General features: G+C 39.6%; 1 protein-coding gene and 1 pseudogene across 3 annotated transcripts in view; both read left to right on the forward strand.

The window, feature by feature from the left end:
• CDK14 (cyclin dependent kinase 14) overlaps positions 1 to 15072 on the forward strand; it is a 314718-nt gene that overhangs the window by 31251 nt on the left and 268395 nt on the right. The window lies entirely within an intron of this gene.
• LOC146768146 (pre-mRNA-processing factor 6 pseudogene) overlaps positions 1 to 15072 on the forward strand; it is a 58969-nt pseudogene that overhangs the window by 25183 nt on the left and 18714 nt on the right. The window contains exon 1 of the transcript XR_014953223.1: positions 1 to 15072. This exon is cut by the window's left edge and continues 25183 nt beyond it; it is cut by the window's right edge and continues 18714 nt beyond it. The product of XR_014953223.1 is annotated as a pre-mRNA-processing factor 6 pseudogene (transcript).

Genomic DNA, 15072 nt, shown 5'->3' on the forward strand with positions numbered 1-15072 from the left:
CTGAAACTAGGCTATGCTCTTATGTCTAGTGGTTGTTGAGTGTAGCATATGCTTTGAGGAAATTTTTTAGTCCAACCAGTTAAAGATTTCTAGCTCTGGAAGTAAGGTTTTAAGCGGTTGCATCTAACTTCCACAACTTAATATTTTTTTAACTTGTGTGGGCAAGAATGTAAGAATGTTTCATATGCTTTCTCATTTACTACAGCAGCTTTTTTACTGTATAAATTAAAAACTTTTACTGTATAAATAAAAAAAAAAAACACTTTAATTTTTTTCTGGCAGTTACTTTTCTTGGAAGAATGAAAAATTTTAAAAATCCATCAAGCCCACAGTTCAATTAATCAGTATATGTAAAGAGTGTCAGTATGGAAAAACAGATATTAAGTTGTTTGTATCTGTTGTAAGTAAAGGCTGTTCAAATGAACTGAGATGGTATTTGTTGTATATCAGTTATTGCCAGGAGTCAGTGATTTGTCATTTGATGCATTACTATAGATTTTGCATGAGATTAATGTTTTTTATAACATTATTTTTTCTCATTGTCAAAGTAGAATCCAGAAAATAGGTGTCATGCATGTATTTGATTGACTGGGTGTGAGTTCAAAACAAATTAAACCTTACACTGGGACAGAGCTGGAAAATTCTTGTGTACAACATTCAGTGATTTAATTACTTAAGTATGGCCTTTTGATGTTTAAAACTCTGACATGCACTGGGGTATTTTATATGATGGCAACTGCCTTAGAAATCTCTTGTTGAAAAGGAATGCTTTTGTTTCTGCCATGTAAAATAGTTGAAGTCTCTGGAGTAGTTCTTTGGTTTTTGCTTACGTCCCCTTTGGATTTAAAATGTTGTCATGTAATTTGTAGGCAGAAGAGCCATTTTTCTTCTGTGGATTTTTTGGTTTTTTTTTGGGTATTTGGTTCTTTATTGTGCAAGTCTCTCCAAAATCAAAAAAGACAACTTGAAGAATGAGGTGCAGCATGAGTTAAAGTATTTGACAGCCTGTTGGATTAAGCTGGTTTTGGCAGGATTAGTCATATGGCATTTGATGACCAGGCTTTTGATTAGTCATCGTGTTTCAGCAAAGTCTCTCTGAGAAGGACAGCAACATTGTACAGCGTGGTGAGCTGATGTTGGATGGACACCAGTTGACCACCATCCACTCTATAACACCCATCTTCAGCAGGATGGAGGAGAGAGAAAATAAGATGGAAAACATCAGATCAACATGAAGGCACTTTAATAAGATAAAGGCCTCATACATTGGCCAGGACTACAGTGTTCCTAGAAATTACTCTGGAACACAAACGTTTTAATGACAAATGCTCCCCCCACTCCCTGCTCTACCTTTTAGGTTTTATTGCTGAGCAGACGCCACATGGTATGGAATATTCCTTTGGTCAGTTGGGATAACCTGTTTTGGCTCTGTCCCCTCCCAAAATCTTGCCCAGCTCCAGCTGACAAGTAGAGGGGCTGAGAAGTTTGAGAGGCAGTGTAGATGCTGTGCCAGCGCTGTCTGCAGTAGCCACAGTGTTCATCAGCACCTCGCTAGATACTGATACAAAGCACAGCACTGTCAGGGCTGCTCTGGGGAAAATGGGCTCCATCTCAGCCACACCCAGTATATGTGACTTTGGACTGTGGAAACTTCCTAGCCACTGGAGTCATTGGAGTTATGATGTTGTTTCCCAAAGCATTATCCTAGAGAAGCTGATTGATTATGTCTTGGACAGTTTGCTCTTTGATAGGTTAAAAACTGTCTGGATGTTTGGGCCCAGAGAATGGTGGCGAATGCTGCTTCCTCCACTTGGTGGCTGGTCACTAGTGGGGTGCCCCAAGGCTCAGTATTAGGGCCAGTCCTGTTTGGTATCTTTTGATGATCTGGACCAGGGGATCAGTAAGTGTGCAGATGACACCAAGATGTGTGGAAGTTTTGATCTGCTGGGGGGTAGGAAGGCTCTGCAGAGGGATCTGGACAGGCTGGATTGATGTGCCAAGGCCAGTGGGATGAGGTCATAAATATAAAGGTGAAGTACCAGGTGTTTCACGTGAGTCACAACAAACCCCCTTGTGGTGCTACAGGCTTGGGAATGAGTGTCTGGAAAGCTACCTGGTAGAAAAGGACCTTGGGGTGCTGGTCAGCAGATGGCTGAACCTGAGCCAGGGTGTGCCCAGGTGGTCAAGAAGGCCAGTGGCATCCTGGCCTGTATCAGCAATAGTGTGGCCAGCAGGACCAGGGCAGTGATTGTCCCCCTGTACTCATCACTGGTGAGGCTGCACCTCAGATCCTGGGCTCAGCTGTGGTACATTGAAATGATGTCCAGAGAAGGACAACTAAGCTGGGAGAGGGTCTGGGGAACAAGTCTGATGAGGAGCAGCTAAGGGAGCTGGGGGTATTTAGCCTGGAGAAAAGGAGGCTCAGGGAAGATGTCATTGCTCTATACTACTGCCTGAAAGAGGTTGTGGCCAGGTGTGGGGCAGCCTTTTACCCTAGCTAACAGTGGGCTGGATGAGAGGAAATGACCTCAAGTTGCACCAGGGGAGGTTTAGATTGGTTATTAGAAAAAATTCTTCAGATGAAAGGATTGCCAAGCATTGGAACAGGTTGCCCAAGGAACTGGTTGAATCACCATCCCTGAAGATACTAAAAGATGCAAAAAAAGTAAATGTAAAAAAAACCAACCTACATTAAAAAGACTTAAAAATGTAGATGTAATGCCTGGGGACATGGTTTAGTGGTAGCCTTGGCAGTCTTAGGTTAACAGTTGGAATGGATGGTCCTAAAGTTCTTTTCCAACCAAATTATTCTACAATTAGATGAATCTATATCCTAATTTTTGTGGTCAAGATTTAGCCAAGCTTACTTCATTTTTTTTAATATTGGAAATTTTAATGTCAAGTATCCCCCTTTTTGAAAGGGCTTCTTTGCATTAAATTTGATTCTCACAACCTCCATTCATGCTTGCTTACATTAGGTGTTTTAATACATCAAAATTCACTAAAACAGGTAGATAATAAAATAGAGTATGTCAGAAAAAAAAATAAAAGGCTATTTCTTATTCTATTCTTAATCTGATTTAAAATGAACTGAAACAGTTCTTTGAATGGATCAACTTTCACTTGTACTGGTCTTCTTTAGTGCAGTAGAATATTGCAGTCTGTTGTGAGAGAAATTAAGTGATGTCATATTGGATGATATTGCATTAAAATATGGGCAAGCAAATGGATTCTCTTTGTGATAGTTTAACACTGGCTGGAAATTAAACTCCAAATAAACCAGTCCCCTTTCTCCTGCCCCTTCTGATAAGAGAGGGACAAAGGCAGAGAATACAGGTTGAGTCAATTTTCTGGAAGCACAAAGCAATGGAATAAGAAATGCATGGTAGCAGCAGCAATATTAAGAACAAAAGTATGCAACAGAGAAGGCGCTTTACACACAGAAGGTGTTTTCACCACTTTAGCTTAGTTTCATGTGGTAGCCAGGACAAAGACAGGATTGTGGCCACTTTGTGCGGCTGACCCTCTCTGTCCCTGAGCCCAAGACAACAGAAAGCAACGACAGACAAATCCCTAAAAGAGAGGCTGTCCACACCTTGCCATGCCACCATTTTGGATGCTGGATTTGATCCCACACAGCACGGGTGTGGCTGCTTTTGCCTGCTCTGCCTGGCTCTGCTTGGCTCCCTTCAGCTCAGGCTGGCTCAGATTGGACTCAGCTGGGTTCAGGCTCGCCTCCAGCTCCTGGTTCCACGCAGTGCTTCCCACACCAGCTCTTCTCAGGGCATCTCCGAGGCACGGGTGGGACACGGCATCGTTGGCTGAGGATGGAGTCCACAGGGCAGATCCTGACCACCTGCCTGCTGGAGTATTGTAAATGTAGGCAAACCCAATGGGAAGAAATGACAATGTCTGGCTCAATACAGAAGGCTGAATGATTTATTGATTATAACTATGCTAAACTACATTAATATACTATATAAAAAGGAAGATACTAAATCTACATACTACTTTCTCTGACTCGGTCTCTGACACGACTCATAACCCTCTCTCTCGAGTCCAGATGCAGGTGGGTTGGATTGGCCATCAGGCTCAAATAATTTTCACCAGAATTTGATCAAGCACTCACTCCAGGTAAATTCTCCAAACACATTCTACATAGGAAAACAAGGAGGAGAAATATAAATTGTTTTCTCTTTAATTTCTCTCTGTGCACCTCTGTGAAAAATCCTGAGGGGGAGAGAAATGTGCTTGCCACACCAGAGAGAAGGAGACAAAAGGGTGCACTTCCAGGGCTGTATTCAGCTTTTCTGTCCCCTGAAACCAAGCCCTCTGGTGATGATGTGGGTGGTATAAAATAGCAATATAGCTATGCTCACACAGTGCTCAGCTCTGCACCCTTCTCTGCAGACAGGACAATTTCTTATATTGAAAGCTCTTGCTATGAAATGTGACCATCATTGCTTAACTTTAAAGTAGATCACTGCTTAGGAGTCAATGCTTCTGTTAACTCTGTTGTCCAAAAAGCACCTTAATTTCTGTTTTACAAATTGTCTTGAAGTTGTCAGTTTCATTTGTAAAGCTGTTCTTTCTGTGCTTAGCGCCAGCAAGAGGCTAAAGGAAAATCCACTTCTCTGTGTCTGTGTTCAATAAATAGAATCATGTTCAGCAAATAATGGAAAACCATTGTATATGGTATGTGAAACCAGAAGAAGTAGATCAATACTAAGCAAGCTGTTTCCTACAAAATATTTATACAAATAGAATTGAAGTGTATGTGGAATAATTTATTATTCATGCAGGATCAGGGAGAATTTTCTGCCTACACAGTAATTCTGATAACTGAATACTGCAACTGAATAAAGGATTTCAAAATTGTAAAGGAAATGGGAACCTCAAAATTTTTTTTTTTTTGCTCTGATATATTGGGAAGTATAAAGATGTCCAACTCCAAACTATTATGTTACCACTGATCAAATGACACAGTAACTCATGATCATTAAACCTCCCCTTGCCACCAAGCTCCCTTGGCACTGTTAGGAGGCAACAGCTGGATTCTAAATGGTTTTGTACAAACTGGAAAACTAGAAAAGCATAATTTCCCCTAATGGTCACTCTGGGCATGGGACTGTGCTGTAAAATTGTGGTTAGTGGGGATCTGAAGAGCTCTGCTGCTCCCTTTCTATTCAAGTGGAAAAAAGTCTTTCTCCTTCCCTGAATTTTTTAAAATTTTGGTACAAAACATTTTTGACATGCCAAAATATAGTATACTTGCAGTGGTTGGTAATTATTTTTTAAAGAATATTTTAGGACTACAGTGAGCCTGAATGCTTTTGAACAAATTAGTTTCCAGTAGTTGTGTCCCACTGAAAATTGATTCGAGAACTTTGCTCTTGGAGTCCCTACTGCCTGTTGTACCACAATATACACAACATTCAAATTGTAAGAGAAGATAAAACAGCAGTTTCATTAATTAATTAACCTTCTCTCGACTGTGTATACAAAATAAATTTTAGCAGTACACTTGATAAAGAAAGTTTAGATGAAATGGATATGTTAAAAACTGTCTTATTGTGAATGAAATATTGCTGCAGCAGATCTTTGTAATATCTTTTAGTTTAACTTGTTAAACTTGACTAAAATATGCCTTCTAACCCAAGACTTGCCAATATATTTTTCATTTACCTTGGGTTTTTTTAGTTTTGTAAAACAATGCAGCATTCTTTCTCTGCCAGCAAGAAGTGTGTATCTATTGCTTCATGAAATGGAAGCGGGTTGAGATCTCACAACAAACAGCTCCAACTATTTATTAAATTATTTAATACAGCATATTCCTTTTTATAAATTAAAGTGAATGAACCAATAAGTCTTATGTGGATCTTCTTGTTCTATTTCTGTCTTCCCATCCTTTCATCCCCACACAAATCCTAATTCTCTCACTCCCCTTTCAAAATGCCCTTTGTTTCCTTCTCTCTCTCTGCACATCTGGTTGTCCTGCTCTTCCCCCTACCCCCTCCAGCTTGATAGTCTCATTTTTAAAGCTTTGTTCTGCAAAGTACATAATTAAGCAGTAAGACATGACAGGGCATGAATATCGTTGTATTTAATTGAGGGGGGGAGAGAGAGGGAAACTGAAAGAAAACTACAGAGAAACAATACCAGCTGGCACTCCATGGGTGTATAATTTGCAATTCATTTAGAAGACAGCTCATCCATAGGGTGGAATTTTCACTGGAAAGTGATGGCCAAGCCCATGTACCGAATGGATGCTTCTGAGACAGGAGCTTTGCTTTGCACTTGGGGCAGCACTATAGCTGCAGCTCCTGCTCCTTAGACCTGCTCTGATTTCTGCTGCTGGCCTTTTGTGACCGAGGGGGCTCTGCAGCCAAAACTCTATTAACTGACCCACAGAGATGGATGGCTCTTTTTGATGGCTGTTGCAGTGCAAGGGACATTTTTCTGCTGAGAAGTAGGTGTTAATAGTATCATTCTGTACTTAGCAAAAGTGACTGTAGCATCTCTCCAGTGCTGGTAATTGTAACAGCTATTTTCACTTGAAAATGTGTGAAGAAAATACTAATGAATTGTTGGCAAGGGTCTGCAAGTGTGAAGTCTCTACTGCCTATCTCTATGTCCAAGTGGTGTACAGTAAACTTTGAGGAAGAAGAAAGAAGGCAAACAAAACCTCTTTCCCATAAGAAAAGAGCCAGCTGGTAGCAGTCTCAGTGGGGAGAGCTGGGAGAAGTAACTGTGTGCACGGAGCAACCAGCCCACTGTGCTAAAACTGGAACTGCTTTTTAATTTTCTGTAAATTTGGTGATGTTTTAGTAATTTATACACACCAGAGTGGAAAAATGAAAGCTGTAGTGATCTGTGCAGTTGGGCTGGGTCAGACTGAAATATTTAAAAAGAAAAATTAGAAATTAATTCCAATTCAGTCTCCTTCCTAGACTAGACCAGTTTGCATTACAAATGCAATCCTGAGTTAAAGTGAATCTGTAGAACATGCTTACAGATATTTGAAACAGCAGGCTTCTGCTTATAGATGTAATTGAGAGTTATACATGTTATTTAACTTTTTCATCTATGTGCGTGTGTGATACGTTACTGTCCTAGCCTTTAATAGTACAAAGTGGTAAGGATCAGAGATGCACTTCATGACAACTAATAACGTACAGAACATTTTGTCTGTTTTCTCAGACTTTCATTCCTCCCAGCTACTGACTGGCTTCCAAAAAAATGCCCAGGCATTGGTCAAGAGTGGTTCAAGAAATACAGAGCGGTTATTCAAAAAGCACATGAAAAATTACTTCCTCTTCTGTACATTGAAGTCTGATGTAAGACATGAAAATACTTAGGTGATCTTGGTTGTTTTCTTGGGGACATCGTCTTTCCATTCATTAAAGAAGTGTCAGGCAAATATGCAGCACTGAATGTAGTTTTATTACGCAGATGCTGTGCAGCATGTTTATACATATATGACTTTTCATTATATATGAAACTAATATATTTGTATATGATTGGCAAAGCTCTGGCCACTATTTTTAATGATGAACAGCTTTTTCATTCGAGAAAGTAGTTTTTAATGTGTTGGATTTTTTAAAACAAGTTTTGATACTGAAGCATCAGAACAATAGTAGGACCAAAATTCTTGTGGGCAGTTGTGTTTTCAGAAGAGATTCCAGATAAAACATTCCATATTCTTCTTAGCAATTATCCTAGGCCAGAATAGGAACTGAGACCCAATTTGCTTTCATGCCTTTTTTCCTGGCCACTGGAAAAGGCAGCCTCATTCTTATTTTGTCATTAAAACAAACATAATTCTGTTAGCTCCATTCATCTTGGAGACCACCTTACCTCATACTTTGATTTTGACCTTCCAGAGTTCCCTACATTATAGTGATTTATTTTTTAATTTGCCTTCTCTCTTGGAGGGAGGGCAATACTTTCATCTTCCATGCCAAAGTCTTGTGGCTGCAGCTTGAGTGCTCTGATGTGTATGTGCTTGCAGTTGATGAACTTGCTTTTGTTCCTCATGAGCTGGGCTTCACTCACATTTTGGTTTTGTTGAGGCCAGCAATTGGCATCTGTGAGCAGTGCCTGCTGAAGGTACTGAGAATTGAACATGGATACACGTGGGCAGAACATGGTACTGCTTTAAAAACTGTTGAAGTTATTTATTTTTTTTCATTCTGTTTTATACTAGAGCAGCTTTGAGAGCATTGTCGAAATTCTGTCATGAAGATAAATGAATAAATAGTGAAAACTCATTGAGTGACCCTACAGTAAAAAAAAAAAAAAAAAAAAAAAAAAAAAAAAAAAAAAAAAAAAAAGTTAGGCTATTTCTTGTATCTTATTTGCCTGAAGATGTTGAAATGTAGGAAACAATGGGGAAGGAAATAACCATTTTTCTCTACATTTTATGGTGTTTCTGCTGCCTAGATTCTGTCACTGTTGCTTTATGGAGTGCCTTACTTCCACATTTGCATCCAAATTGAGCTAGACCCTTCTGAAACGGGGCAATTAAAAAAATTAATACTTGTTTTCTTCCCCCTGAGATTTAACTATGCCCACAGCATCATCAAGGAATGGATATTATGGATTTTGACTGAAATGTCATGGAAGAAGAGTGGGAACAAGATACATTGAGCTGTTTTTGTGACTTCTGATGCACGATGAAGTTGCTGAGCCCTGTGTATCAATCTGTCTTCCAATTAAGTGTATTTAAAACATGGGAGGCTCTTGCTGCAGCTCTTATTTTTTTGTACCAATACTTCCAGTTCCCCCTCAAGACTGTTTTTTACCACCCTTAAGTGAGGATACATTATTATCCTCACATTAATAAAGGAGTGTCAGACATCTTCAGAGCCTGCATCACTGTAAGTAACCAAAAATCAAATTGTTAGACATCTGTCCTTCAACTTCTTGTTTCTCATGTCCTCCTTTCCTTCCAGTGCTTTCCTGCATTGTAAAAGATGCTGTTTGATTTCTGTCATGCTTTCCATGTTTGGTCTCACCTGCTCAGAATTTTTATAAGAATTCAAAAATTCTGCTTTATTTTCCCTTTACATTTTAAGTGTTATATCCCAGGCTTAAGGCTTTGCAGCCTCTTCTTTATAGTGGAGTATTAAAATATCTTGTCAGTTTAATATAGTCTTGGCTTGCATCAAGAAGGTTGCTGTCCAGTTTTCCAAACAAAAAATGATGGGTAGCTTGCCCTTGTCTTTGACTGCATGGAAAAAAACTCCACATTCTTACTCTGCTTTTGTTGTATCCTTGTTGCCATAAGAATAATTTCTTGTTTGTTATATGGCAGTACTTTGGTTTTTCAGATGTTAATGGCAATGGAAGTTCTTTCTGCCCACTTTTTGTCCATGATTCATTTAATTCTATTTTTTACCTCATTATATTAATATATATAGTGTGTTTTGTATATATTTTTTTATTTATTAGATAATAAGAATGTGCTTTTTATTTGAGAACTTGATCTTTATTGAAGTCAAAAAGTCAAGAAACTCATGAACCAAATGTTTATGTTAGTAGCAAAATCACTAGAATGGGTCGTTGTGTTGCAGTATCCTTTAGTTTGTGGAAGATTTTGGTAAACAAGAAGAATTTCAGAGACCACTAGTAAAGAATGAAGTATTACTGGAACTGCAAAAATCTGTGGCAAGCTATGGCAAATTTGATAGCATTGGGATGGAAGGATAACTGTTCAAAATAGTAATAAATATGTAAATGTTTGAAGTTGGAAATCTAGAGAACCATAGAGCCAATGTAAATGCTACAGCAGCTGAGCTGTAGCTTTAAATGCTGTAGCTATAAATGCTATGTTCTTACCTGTTTAGACAATCTGGTTGAATAATAATATTTTCCCAAATTATTGGGTTTGGAAATGTCAGTGCAGCATTAACCCAAGTTAACGGGTAGTTGCTGCACTGTGGATCTATTTCCTGGACTGCCAAGTCTGCCTCTAACTCCAGTGTGATGCCTTGCAACAGGAAAACAGATTATGGGAATGCCATATAGAGTTGTGGCAGAAAGCCCAATTCAGATAAGAAATACAACCCATGGAAGTATGAATTGAAGAAAAAAAATGTGGGTAGAACACAACCATGTCCTTTGTGAATACAAGTAGTTTTTGAGTGAAAACTAGAAAAGATTTAAAGTTCTTGATTTTTTTTCTGCTAAAAAATAAGCTTCTTTCTCATATAAGCATAATTTAGAAAAGCTGGTGCAACCAGTTTTCATTAAAAAAGGATTTGGCTTGAATTGTTTCATTTTGTGTTTGTGTGTGTGTGTTTTGGGGTAGGGGGATGTTGACTGAGGTTGTTTGTGGTGTGGCTGCTTTTCCCAATCACCAAGGAAAAGTAGTGGAGTTTCAGATCAGTTTTCTAATGATATTATGAAGCATTAGCTGTTTTAAAAATTTTAAAAATCTGATGAGATGGACAGTTGTCAGAAACTGTTTCAATTTAGGCAGTTCTTCCCTGAGAATGTCTTGCTTTCCAAGGTGTTTAAGGATGAATGTAGATGCTTTCCAACCGGTCGAAGAAACCAAAAGTCTTGCAAGTCTCTAAAGCTGTAAACTATTCCCAGTGCATGTAATTTCCCAGTAATATAGTGGGCAGAAATTTATGCTTGATCTCAGCTGGTTGTCTGTGCCCTGGAGCATGAAGACTGAGGTTCTTGCAATTTTTAGTCTAGTTACAGAGGCTATTAATCATTATGTTCAATCCTTTCTAGGATACTGCTAAGCTCTTTGTTCAATATGTTCTGAGCTATTGAACCTCACAGGTCAATTACACAGTGTTTATAAAACTAAGTCTAGATTTCGACCAGCAATGAAAACATAACCCTCGGTGGGACCAGCAATTGCTTTTAAGTCAACTGTTGTTTTCTCTGTTACATAGGTGAGTGGGAAAAAACCATCAAGGTGATAAAATATTCAGGTTTCATAGAGAGGGAAAGGCAGCTAAGTGCAGATGAGCTTTGGAAATTTCTGTAACCCTGTCTTTTTTCCTGTTCAGGGTTCTCAATGGTAATTTTGGGGTTAGTGTTAGTCCTTAACAGTCTGTTGAGCTCCCATGTCTCAATTGGCAGTTTGCTCCAGTGGATGGATGTCTGCCACCATTGCAGTGCTGGGATTTTATTCCCTCCATCTGGAGTACAGTGATGCTCAGCATGTTTAGGTAGTGTGAAATTTCATTCTTCACTCCCCAACAAGTGAGGCATATGCCCAGAGAGAGACCTGAGATGTGATTCCACTGTTTTTTTTCTTTCTTTATTTTTCTTCAAATCACTGATAATTTCCTTAGCTTGATTCTGGTGATGTACTTAAAAAAAAAAAAAAAAAAGTAGAACAAGATAACAAAAAAGCCCCTAAACAAACAAACAAACAAAAATCAAAACAACAAAACAATACAACAACAAAAAATGCACCCCAAAACCCAAAACCAACCCAAATCCAAAATAAAATACCAAAATATACAATGCAAACAACTGGACCCCCAGTATTTTGTTATATAATCTGTAAATGTCAGGAAACTATAGTTACTTTTAGGATAGCTGTCAATTTGTAAAAGGTTATCAGCTTCCCAGACAATTTTGTGGACTTGGGAGAAGACCATCTGGAGGAGAAATGGAGCATATCCAGTGATTGCAGAGGAGAATCATCACCAGTATAATACTCAATTAATGCAAATGATCAGCTGCTGAATTGCTGCATAAAAACTGACACAACAACACCTTGATTTTTTCCTTGGGGAAAATTTTAATAAAACATCACACTGTTCTGGGCATGAAAATTACCTATCATTACGAGTGTAGGCCAAAAATTACATGTTTCTTTCTCTTCTAGGAAGTGTAGTAAGTGGCTAATTTGTGTGCTGTGAAATGAAAACTTTCTCAGTTGTTTAACATGCATTTCATCCTGGTGAGTCGAATAGGCTGGGAATTGTCCTTCCAAAATTAAAGGTGCTTTATTTTTTCAGTTTGAACAGGCAAATATTACATTTCTTTTTTTGAAATGCTGAGTGTTGAGTATCTCTGAATCAGTACTTCTGTATGTGGGAAGGGACCTTCCCTTTCTCCTGCATTCATTTCACCTGACTGACCTCTGCAGTGAGGCTGTTTGGGAGCTGGCCAGTTTCTGTTCTTTATGTAGGAAAGATACCAGACTCACAAAGACTTTCATTTGTACATACTGAAACCTTTTACAGAGCAAAATAAAAAGTTGTATATCATATTTTAATTAAACAGGATTAGAGCTGCTTTGTGATTTTCTAAGCAAGACAAATGGATACGTTCAAGTAACTAAGAAATAATGTGGGGATTTTTTTCCTGTTGCATTCCAAATCTCATTTGGAAATCTTTCAAGTGTGAATAGATGAATTGGACTGAGTAGTCCAGTTAGCATCACCATCGTACTCAATACTGTGCCTTTTCAGCTTCCAGTCAGTTACCAGACACACTCTACTGCAGAGATGGTCTTTGCAGCAGTAGAAAGAATTCTATGGAGCTGTATGGTAATTCAGGTCAAGAGGGACCTGAAGAAATCTCTTGTACAACCACCCCCTCAAAGCACGGTCAGCTATGAAATAGACCAGATTACTCAGAGATTTTTCCAGTGATCTTGAAAGCCTCCAAAGATGGAGATTGCACAACCTCTTTGGATTACTTATTCCAATCCTTGGCTGTCAGCAGGGTTGAAAAGTTTATCCTTATGTCCTTTCTTTCATAGAGAAGTTTATGCTTGTTATTCCTTTTCCTCCCACTATATGTTATCATAAAGGGCTCATATGTCTTTTCATAACCTCCTTGTAGGGAAGCTCCTATTAGATTCTCCTGAAAATGTCTCTTTTCCAGGCTAGGCAAACCTTGGACCATCACATTCCCTTGACAGGACAAGTTGTCTAGCCCCCAGCCCAGGGTGCTCTCCATTGAGCTCATGGGATTGTCAGTGCCTGGTACTGAAGGGCCCCAAACTGGTCTCAGTAATGTAGATGTGGTCTGACAGTGCTGACAGAGGTGTGGGTCATTTCCCCGGCTCCTGGTCCAGCTACTGACCCCCACTGCTGCTGTGGGTATGGGGCTTCTGTGAAGCTTCAGTCTGCCACCCTCCTCAGGACTGTGTCTGCAGATCTGGCCCATGCATTCATCCACAGCACTGGAAGGAGGGGACAGCTTTTGGGACATCATTACTCCCAGATGCTGAACTTTTGTATGTCCTTGTTGAACTGCATGAAGTTTCTATCAGGACATTTCTCCACGCTGTGCGGGTCCTTCTGGATAGCAGTCCTGGATACCAACATCCCACCCCACCATCTGCAGAGTGCACTCCCTCATATCCTCCAGGTTGTTGATAGGGGTATTAAACAGGGCATGTTCCCAGATGGACCCCAGCAGCACCCCATTTGTTACCAGCTTGCAGGGACAGTACAACCCATTGGCACAGCTAGCTAAACATTCTTTAGCCCAACTTGTTGTCTACCCATCCAGAATGTTAACATCTTAACTTGAACACAGGAATGCTATGTGAGACTGTCAAAACCCAGTGCAAGTCAGTGATGTTCATCACTCTCACCTTGTCCAGAAATCCGTTGTCCAGAAATTGTAGCAGAGAAGATAATTTTGTTATTCAGGCAAGATTTACCCCTGCTAAATCCGTGCCATCTGTTGCCATTCACTATCCCATTTATGTTCCTGGAAATGTGCTCCAAGAAGATTTGCTCCATGATTTTTCCAAGGACCTAAGGGGGGGGCAATTAGTTTTTTAGTTCCTTGATTGTCCTTTTGGTCTTTTTCTGAAGAAGAGTACAACAGTCTTTGGTCATCAGGACCTTTTGTGATCTCTGTTTCTAAGGGATTTTATGTCACCCAAAAGCTCAGGAACATGTCAGTACTTAGATGTCTACTTTGCAAGCATGAATTCTTACTTCAGGCTGCCTGGAAATGCTTGAAAAAGAAAAAATATCCTTTCACTATTTATTCTAGAAGTTAAAGTATTTTTATTTTCTTTCAGGTGTGGTTCTTTTCCCCCTGATGCTCTGTTCCTGCTCGAAAATGAAGTTTACACTTATTATGGTGTTTTCAATACAGTGAAGGCATTTCCACATTTATGACACATTTGATAATCTGCTTATGCATCTAACCATATTATTATCTAGAAACTTCAGAAATTGTTTTACAGCATGGCTCAGTCTTTTTTCTGTAGCCAGACTTTGTCAGAGGCACTGTGGTTGCCATGAACTGTTTAGATGAGGATGCAAAGTGCTAATGCAGGATCACAGTACTAAGGAAAATTGTAGGGTTCAGTGTTTGACAGCATTCCCTGATCTTGTCCTTGGAGGGGAGGTTGCTAAGATTCTGGGAAAAAAATGGTGCTGACTTTATTTTTGGTGCAGATAAGCTGTTACGTAAATGCCTGATATCAAAGGTGTGTGTGCCTTTGAAAATGATTGTGTGTGCTGGATTTTTTCCTTGCTGTCTGATCTTTCTAACATCACCTGAACCTTCAGCACTAGTAGCTGGTGTTCTGACAGAGCTTATTGAAAAGTATGAATCAGAGCCCTTAATGTTTTGTTTGTCTGAAAGAGCAACCTAGATAGCATCTGTGTCTGCCCAGCTGTTTACTTGACTCCAAGCATTACTCATTTAGCTGAACACTTGCTTCACTGACCCTGTTATTCTTAGTAGACTCTGGGGCAGGATTCTGGAATGCCTGAGCAAATATTTTTGGAGATCTTAATCTCTGTTTTGACTAATATGAGCAGTGGCCTTCAGGTATTCCACAAAAGGCTCTTTGAGTATTGCAGAAAACCTGAAAGGTTGGCATTTTAGGTTGGGTTTGTGCAAGACATGTAGATTTATCATTACACAAACCATTCCCCGCCCTGCTTTGCCTGGGGAGGGTGACTGTCACCATTTGACTGTGACTCAGCTGCAGTGATGATGCAGGTGAGCCTCGTGGTGGTGGAACAGAGGAGCAGCCCTGCTCAAGGAGGTGTGGGCTGCCTCCATGCATGCTGCTCCCCCAGCCCACCCTTGGGTGCTTCATGCTCAGAACCACCT

The sequence above is a fragment of the Lonchura striata genome, chromosome 2 (genome assembly GCF_050655825.1).
Source record: "Lonchura striata isolate lonStrDom1 chromosome 2, ASM5065582v1, whole genome shotgun sequence".
Classification (NCBI taxonomy): domain Eukaryota; kingdom Metazoa; phylum Chordata; class Aves; order Passeriformes; family Estrildidae; genus Lonchura; species Lonchura striata.